This window comes from Podarcis liolepis (assembly GCF_965112155.1).
Source record: "Podarcis liolepis genome assembly, chromosome: 5".
NCBI lineage: Eukaryota > Metazoa > Chordata > Lepidosauria > Squamata > Lacertidae > Podarcis > Podarcis liolepis.
In genome coordinates, this window is record NC_139556.1 from 22,763,349 (window position 1) to 22,771,180 (window position 7,832).

A 7,832-nucleotide genomic window follows, 5' to 3' on the forward strand; every position below is an offset into this window, starting at 1 on the left:
TTTCTCAGGAGACAGATGAGGTGATCAGGCACTCCCATTTCTTTAAGAACTTGTCATAGTTTGCTATGGTCGACACAGTCAAAGGCTTTTGCATAGTCAATGAAGCAGAAGTAGATGTCTTTCTGGAACTCTCTAGCTTTCTCCATAATCCAGCGCATGTTTGCAATTTGGTCTCTGGTTCCTCTGCCCCTTCGAAATCCAGGTTGCACTTCTGGGAGTTCTCAGTCCACATACTGCTTAAGCCTGCCTTGTAGAATTTTAAGCATAACCTTGCTAGTGTGTGAAATGAGTGCAATTGTGCGGTAGTTGGAGTATTCTTTGGCACTGCCCTTCTTTCAAAACGAAGCAGGGCATAGGCTAATAGAGTTCTGCCAAGAGAACAAGCTGGTCATCACAAACACTCTTTTCCAACAACACAAGAGACGACTCTACACATGGACATCACCAGATGGGCAGCATCAAAATCAGATTTATTATATTCTCTGCAGCCAAAGATGGAGAAGCTCTATACAGTCAGCAAAAACAAGACCTGGAGCTGACTGTGGCTCAGATCATCAGCTTCTTATAGCAAAATTCCAGCTTAAACTGAAGAAAGTAGGAAAAACTACTGGGCCGGTAAGATACAATCTAAATCAAATCCCTTACGAATACACAGTGGAAGTGAGGAACAGGTTTAAGGATTTAGATTTGGTGAACAGAGTGCCTGAAGAACTATGGATGGAGGCTCGTAACATTATACAAGAGGCAGCAACGAAAACCATCCCAATGAAAAGGAAATGCAAGAAAGCAAAGTGGCTGTCCAACGAGGCCTTACAAATAGCGGAGGAGAGAAGGCAAGCAAAATGCGAGGGAGATAGTGAAAGATACAGGAAATTGAAAGCTTGGTCTTTAGCATGAATCTAATCATTGCACGGCACATCAGCTCAGCACTGACACATCCTTCTCTATTGTTGAGAACATAATTTCTTGGTTTTAGGAATTTCATTCATATTCTGAGTTGGGGCGGGGTGTCTGCCTGGATGATATCTGTGAATCCCTTCCAGGCCTGTGATCCTTTATCCAGTAAATCCAATCAAAAAGGCTGTGCAGCCCGCCCAGTCCCTTTGTCAAGATAACGGCTTTGGCTGCTAGGTATGCACCACAATTTAGCATAAACAAAGAAGTTGCCCTGTGCCATAGAACAAAAGGGTAGACCTTTTCCCCTCAGGCCTTCACCCCACCCCCTCACCTAGCTGCTATGTAGGAAAAGTATCTGTGTATGTGTGTGAGAGAGATACCCTCCAACATTTCTCCAGTGGAAATAGGGATGTCCTATTCAATAATAATAACAATAATAATAATTTTATGTGCTACCCATCTGACTGGGTTTCCCCTGCCACTCTGAGCAGCTACCAACGTATATAAAACCATAGTAAAAGTATACAAGGCTGCCTTCAGATATCGTCTAAAGTATAGTTACTTATCTCCCTGGGTTGAGAGCCACATAACTGCACACCCTCCAACATTTCTCCAATAAAAATAGGGACATCCTAAGGAAAGGTGGGACATTCCAGGATCAAATCAGAACCCAGGATGGACTTTGTAAATCTGGGACTGTTCCTGGAAAATATGGAGACTTGGGGGGTCTGGTGTTTTGTGTGTGGGAGGGAGGGAGGGAGGGAGGGGGGAGGGAAGCTGGCTAGAATCTGTAGAGAGACATGCCTTGTTTTGCTCTGTGCTGGACCTTTGGCTCCCCTGAAAACCTAAAAGGGAAGCAAGGTCTTAGGGGGTGTTGTAATACCACCCATCTTACATGCAGGTTGTATATATGTGTAAATAAAACCCTATATCCTAAAGACACAATAGTCTCTGCTGACTTGCATTCCAAGGAAACCAGACTTCTGGGACCCCTGGAGTCTGTCACTGCTCAGAGACTGAGGTGGCATTTAACAATATGTCTAATGTACATTCAGAGTTCAACTCCCAACAGCCCCAGACAGCTTGGCTGATGGTTGCGGGTGACGGGAGTTTGGAGGGCCACGAGTTTTCCTAACCCTGAACGAGCCCAATGGCACAGACACCGCAAAACAACTCACTGCATAGTCACATGTCCAGGAACGTTATGCACATGGCCTGCATAACGATGCATATAACTACCTAATGAGAACCATGTGTCATGAAGGGAAGGGGCACTGGGAGGCCTCCCTGAAGAGCCAAGTCTGTTCAAGCACAATACGGCTTGTACTGCGCTGAGACACCCTGCCAGCAGTGAGTGAGTCAGCCTTCTGAAAAAATGTCTTTGGGGCTTTTCAGTGCCAATATCTGGTGCTAAGTATTGTTTGCCGAAGCTGAGCAAAGCTACACTGGTTCCAGGCCTGTTCTTCAGGACTGCTTGAAGAAAGGTGGGGCTTTGTAGTGACAAAGTATGGTCTGTTTTCTGTTTTTAAAAGAGAAGTTGGTTAAATTTCCCAAACTGAGCCCAAAGTTGAAGGCTGTGTAACACACATGCTTCCTTTCTGTTGTGTGACCATTTGCCATCAGCTGCCTGTGTCCACTTCAGTAGGACAAATACTGAAGTAGTTTAGAGGTGGATCTCCTAGATCAGGCTTTCCCAAACTTGGGTCTCCAGCTGTCTTTGGACTACAACTCCCATCAACCCCAGCTAGCAGGACCAGTAGCCAGGGATGATGGGAACTGCACTCCAAAACCTGCTGGAGACCCAAGTTTGGGAAACCCTGTCCTAGATGACGGGCAGTGCCCAACATTTGCTTCCTGAGACGGCACCTGAATCACATTGGTGATGTAACCCTTGAAAAATGGTTTCTTTGGAAGGTCCAGTCACAGCAGAGAAGGGTGGGCATGCATTTGCAACAAATCCGATGTGCATAACACGGATGGGGTATGTTTTATAGGTTCCAAGATCAGGAAGTGCCCGTGGTCAATATGTGCTTGCATTTTTGCGGTACTTTTCACTGACATTTGGGCAAGAGTTAGACATAGAAACGGAGGTGCAGTGAGAATACCTGGGTTGGTCCAAAGTCAGCTAGCGGCAGACTTCGCATCAAATACACGTCAACTCTTCCTCTATTTCAAAGAAGCCAGTTGCGGCTAATGTTGTGAGTGCAGCTGCCCTCCTAACCCTGCCATCATTGCTGCTTACCTGGACTTGGCAGGGTCAGAGCAGTGGCAAAGTTGGAGCTGTGCAAGTAAATGGGTGGGACCACTGCCACTAATTTGGAGTTCTCACAAAGCCCTGATCTTGACGCTGCCCCACCCTCGACCCATCCAGGTAAGCAGCAGCAACACTGGTGTCAGGAGGGCAGCTCCACCCCACTGCAGTCACCACTGCTACATCTCAAGCTTATTGGAACTTACTTGGGAGTAAATCAAGTACTGTATTGGGCCGAACATAAGCAGCACCCGCAAATAAGCTGCACCTTTAAAATTCAAGACTCATTTCTGGTGCAAGCTGCCTCCTGGCACTGCCGCCCTGAATGGGGGATGGCTGGCTCTCGGTGCCCTGCTTCCCAAGTCAGCGCCTGGTTTCTAGCATGCTGGGCGCCTGCCTCCTGGCACAAGGTACCCAAGCCGGCGTCCAGGGAGGCTTTGGCACTCCGGGCGGGCTGTGCACCATTGCCCCGCACCCCGATGGCACTCCTGGGCAGCTGTTTCAGCAGCGAGGTCATAAGGATAAGCCGCACTTAACTTTTCACAATCGGAATTTGGGGGGAAAGTGCACCATATATATGGGCCAATACAGTGTAAGATTGAGTTGGAGACACTGGCCAGCTGCTCTGAGCAGCTCTGGGGGCAGAGCTTGCCCCAAAAATTACCAAACTGTACAACTAAAGAAAATAACATGGGGGAGAGACAACAGCTTTGCCTCCTTGCTTTCTGGGAAATGACTTATAAGTAAACCCCAAAACAAAACAGCCAAACAGTTAGTTGATTCCCTGGCTGACAGGCTGCTGAAAGTCTTAATCCAGATTTAATTTCCCTTTTCTCTTGGTTCAGTCCATCCAGAGTACGAGTTCTGGAGTGGCACTAAGCTGGTCGTGAAGATTGCTTTTAAACGCAGAGTGAACTGTGATTCAAAGCTAAGTCGGTCTAATTGGACACAGCTGGAAGAAGGGGAAAGGGATTTAGATCAATAGGAGTCTAGAACAGCCTAAGAGACTTTGAATGTTTAAGCTTGCAGCTACTTACACTGATTGGAAAGGAAAGAAGTTTAGGTATTCCATTTTGACAGCCCTGATGGATTGTGTAAGGCAGAGGTTTTCAACGTTTTTGAGTCCACAGCTCCCTTGACCAACTACATTATTTCTGTGACAGCCCTGTGGGGCTCAGAAACTGTTATGTCACACCCCTTGCCTGCAGAGCTGGCAGCCTCTCGCTCTTTTTCCAACACCCTCCCTTGGGGTGTTTCCTCAGCCTCCTCTCCAATTCCACCCCTGGTCTCTGAGTTGCCTCCCCTACATCAGAGAGGTTCCCTCTTCAGTTGTTGGGGAAATATACTCTTTTTATTTCGTATCTATGAGCTTTAAGCCCACAGTTCAGTGACACCCTTGGCTCCAGGCTAAACCAAGAGAGTTTGCTGCTTGGGTTGGTCAGGAAAAGGGACCATCTCAGAGGTATTTTCCCTCTGAAAAGATAGGTACCCTAAGATGCTTGCAACAATGAGCTACATTCCTAGACTTTGGTCTTTTTTCTGCCCTGCTACTAGTCTGTCCTGGTTTTAGCTACCTGGAACAACACAGGATTTTTTTTAAAAATGTATTTTTTAAGTGCCCTGCACCAATTAAAAACCTTTCCCCATCATGTTTTGTGCTTGAACCATGTGTCAGCACTGGCAGGGGAAATAGGGACATTCCAGGATCAGACCAGAAGCTTTCATCATTCCAGGACTGTCCCTGGAAAATTGAGACACTTGGAGGGTGTGCAAGCGGTAGTATTTAGTCCCAGGCTGTGAATAGCTTCAGAGGCTGATTTGTACTTGTGTAGATCAAGTTAAAGAGCTGGACCGCGCCCCCCCCCCCCGAATGGCTGGCAGCCGTATCTGGACCTCCTACACTGCTTTCTATTCCTGCCTAAAGTTGATCATTGTCTCCAGAGACCACCACTTCTGGATTTGAATGTTGTCCCAGATTACGGGCACCATGCCTTTCCCCTTTGGGGAGTCATCTCAGCCTGGCCTGCTCATTCAGACATGAATCCTGGCCTACACTGACCCTGCATTTGGCTTCACCTTTCGGTGCCTGTTCAATCTCTCTGTCCCCTGATCTTGTTGACCCTGATCCTCTCAAGGCCACTTACACACTTACTCTTAGCAGCCCGCAGAGATTCACAGATCAGAAAGCAAGCTGGCCCGGTTATCTTTCCCAATTGGTTCTGTAACCATTTAGGTGGAGGTGGACATTCTGAGAACTCTTCTACATGCCTTTATCTCATTGGAAAATCACGGTGTTTGATAAAGTGGAAGCATCTTTTGCTGTACTGAAGGCTTTGGTAATAACTGGCCACAGGGGTCATTCATTGTCAAAGGAACAGACAGCAGAATCACACGGGAAAGCTTAGCAGGATCAGGCTTTAAATAGCCAGCGTCCTCCCAGTGTGTCTGCAAACACACCCCTTCCTTGTGAAATGTAGAAGCAAAGAGAAGAACCAGCCATACTATGAGGAGATGGTCCATATGGCACCTGAACTGACTAATATATGTGCAAGCAATTTACTGAAATGTGCAGTGAAACATCCAAGAAGGGGAAGGCTAATGTGGGTTATAGCAGTTAGAATACCAAGGTAGGACAAGGGAGAGTTGGGTTCAAATCCCTGCCCAGTCATGAAGCTCACTGATATTATAATCTTTTACATCGGGGTTGGGGAACTTCAAGCCCTGTGGCCAAATGAGGTCCTCCAGCTCACTTTTGATCCTCTCCATGCCACACCCCTTTCCCCAGCCACACTTTTAATCTGGCTGGAATGTTTCCTTGAATTTTGATAGTTTGAGAATGTTTTTCTTAGCTACCTGGGGCACACAGGCGGGAAACATCAGAGAGAATAGGAATGTGTTCCAACTTGAGGGTTACTCCCAGTAAGTTGATCTGGTTCTCAAAAACTTTTGCAATTGAATAAGAAGATATTAAACCCAAGAGAGCTTATGGCTCATATCAGCGTCCAACCATTTATCTATCCCTAGGCTGCTGTGATCTCTTAATGGGACAAAGTACAAATGTGTGAGTCTGCTGTGTAATATTATTAGTTGTGCAGAATGGGCTTCTTTCTCTTAATGAAGGTCCTGATTAGAGCTGGGCAATATATCAACATTGTGATATACCACCAGCTAAACAACACAATATACCGTTATATCACAATGTCTGAAATAAGGATGGAGATATGGCTGACTTCACGTTTTTCCCAAATCATGGTTTCTGAATAGCATACACAGACACAGACACAGAAACACACACACACACACACACACAAGATTCACGATATATTGCCAGGTCAAAAATAATGAAACCAATATTATGGTGTGGACTTCAAGCTGGCTTTGGACAATATATCAATATATCGCCCAGCCCTAGTCCTCATTAATGATATCTGAGACCCGTGACTACTCCAAGCCACTGAAGCTTGTATCCAACCCCAACTGGTTGTAAGCTTGGAAATATACCAGTTTGAATGAATGCAGGCAGAACTTAGAATACAAATTGAACTGAGAGCTTGCAGAAGCTCTTGCCAAGAGATTTCCAGGTGGCAGAAGTAGCTTGCCAAGATCTTGGGGTGCTTCATGGCTTTTGGTACAGGATTACTACTGCTTGCTTGCTTGCTTGCTTGCTTGCTTGCTAGCATGCATGCATGTATGCTTCTTTCCCATCTGTTGTGCACCTGTATGTTTTGTAAACAAACAGCTTATTCCAAAAAGCACCATAAGACTCCAGTACCTTTACCATACAAAGGAGGCCAATGCTATAAAGTTGAAACTGTCTATCAGTAAAGGGAGTGTGAATGGGCAATATGTACTGGGCAATATGTACAAGTAATTGCCTGGCAGAAGTTCATTTGGGATGGATGGAGGTGGAGGCCAGACTGAAGTTCGTTTTTTGGGCATCAATAGAAAGTGCACCAGGATAATCTGACACCAACCAATAATAGTATTAGTAACAAAGGAAGGATGCTGAATTTCCTAAGGCAGCATATAAAGGAAAAGGGCAGTGAGAAAGTCCAGATTAATTCTTTAGCAAAGACTGTCCTGGTTGCGGAGAGGATTTGAGCAGGATTACAGTACAGAGAGAGCAGGGTCAGCATTAGGGAAATATTCTGAAAGTCTATTGTTTGTTTTCCAACTGTCCCACGAGATTAAAAAGAAAAATCGTTTGTTACTAGACACACTGAAACCAAGACTTATATTGTTTATATATAATGGTGGTGTAACACTGTCTCCTGAAAGAATTATGAAAGGCAAATCTGGTCAGTTAAAGGCATGAAGAACAGGATAAGAGGATTTCCCAGCAGCAATAGAGTATGACAGGTGGGAATGAAAGGAAGGCCAGTACACTAATAGCTCCTTTACCCTTTATCTACCATTAAGAAGATGAACAGCTCCGACTATGGCTAGTTAATTTTAAACCAAGGATGGCAACTCAGCACCTTCCAGATTCAGCTCAGTCAGTATCCCCATATTAGTGAAACACTGTTTGTCAAAAATAATGACCTAAAACTGTCTTGGGGGTCTTTGCATTTTTCTCTAGAAAAAGGGAAACTTGAAGGAAACGTGGGTCAAGACAGACAACGTGTAGAAGCACCTACCATCTCCCCAGATGTTGAACGGGGCTGAGCAATTTTGTCTCCTCCTC

General features: G+C 45.6%; 1 protein-coding gene across 1 annotated transcript in view; it reads right to left on the reverse strand.

Moving 5' to 3' along the window:
- The window catches only part of PLAC9 (placenta associated 9), a 46,006-nt gene that overhangs the window by 21,692 nt on the left and 16,482 nt on the right, over nucleotides 1-7,832 (reverse strand). The gene's annotated exons all lie outside the window — the stretch shown is intronic.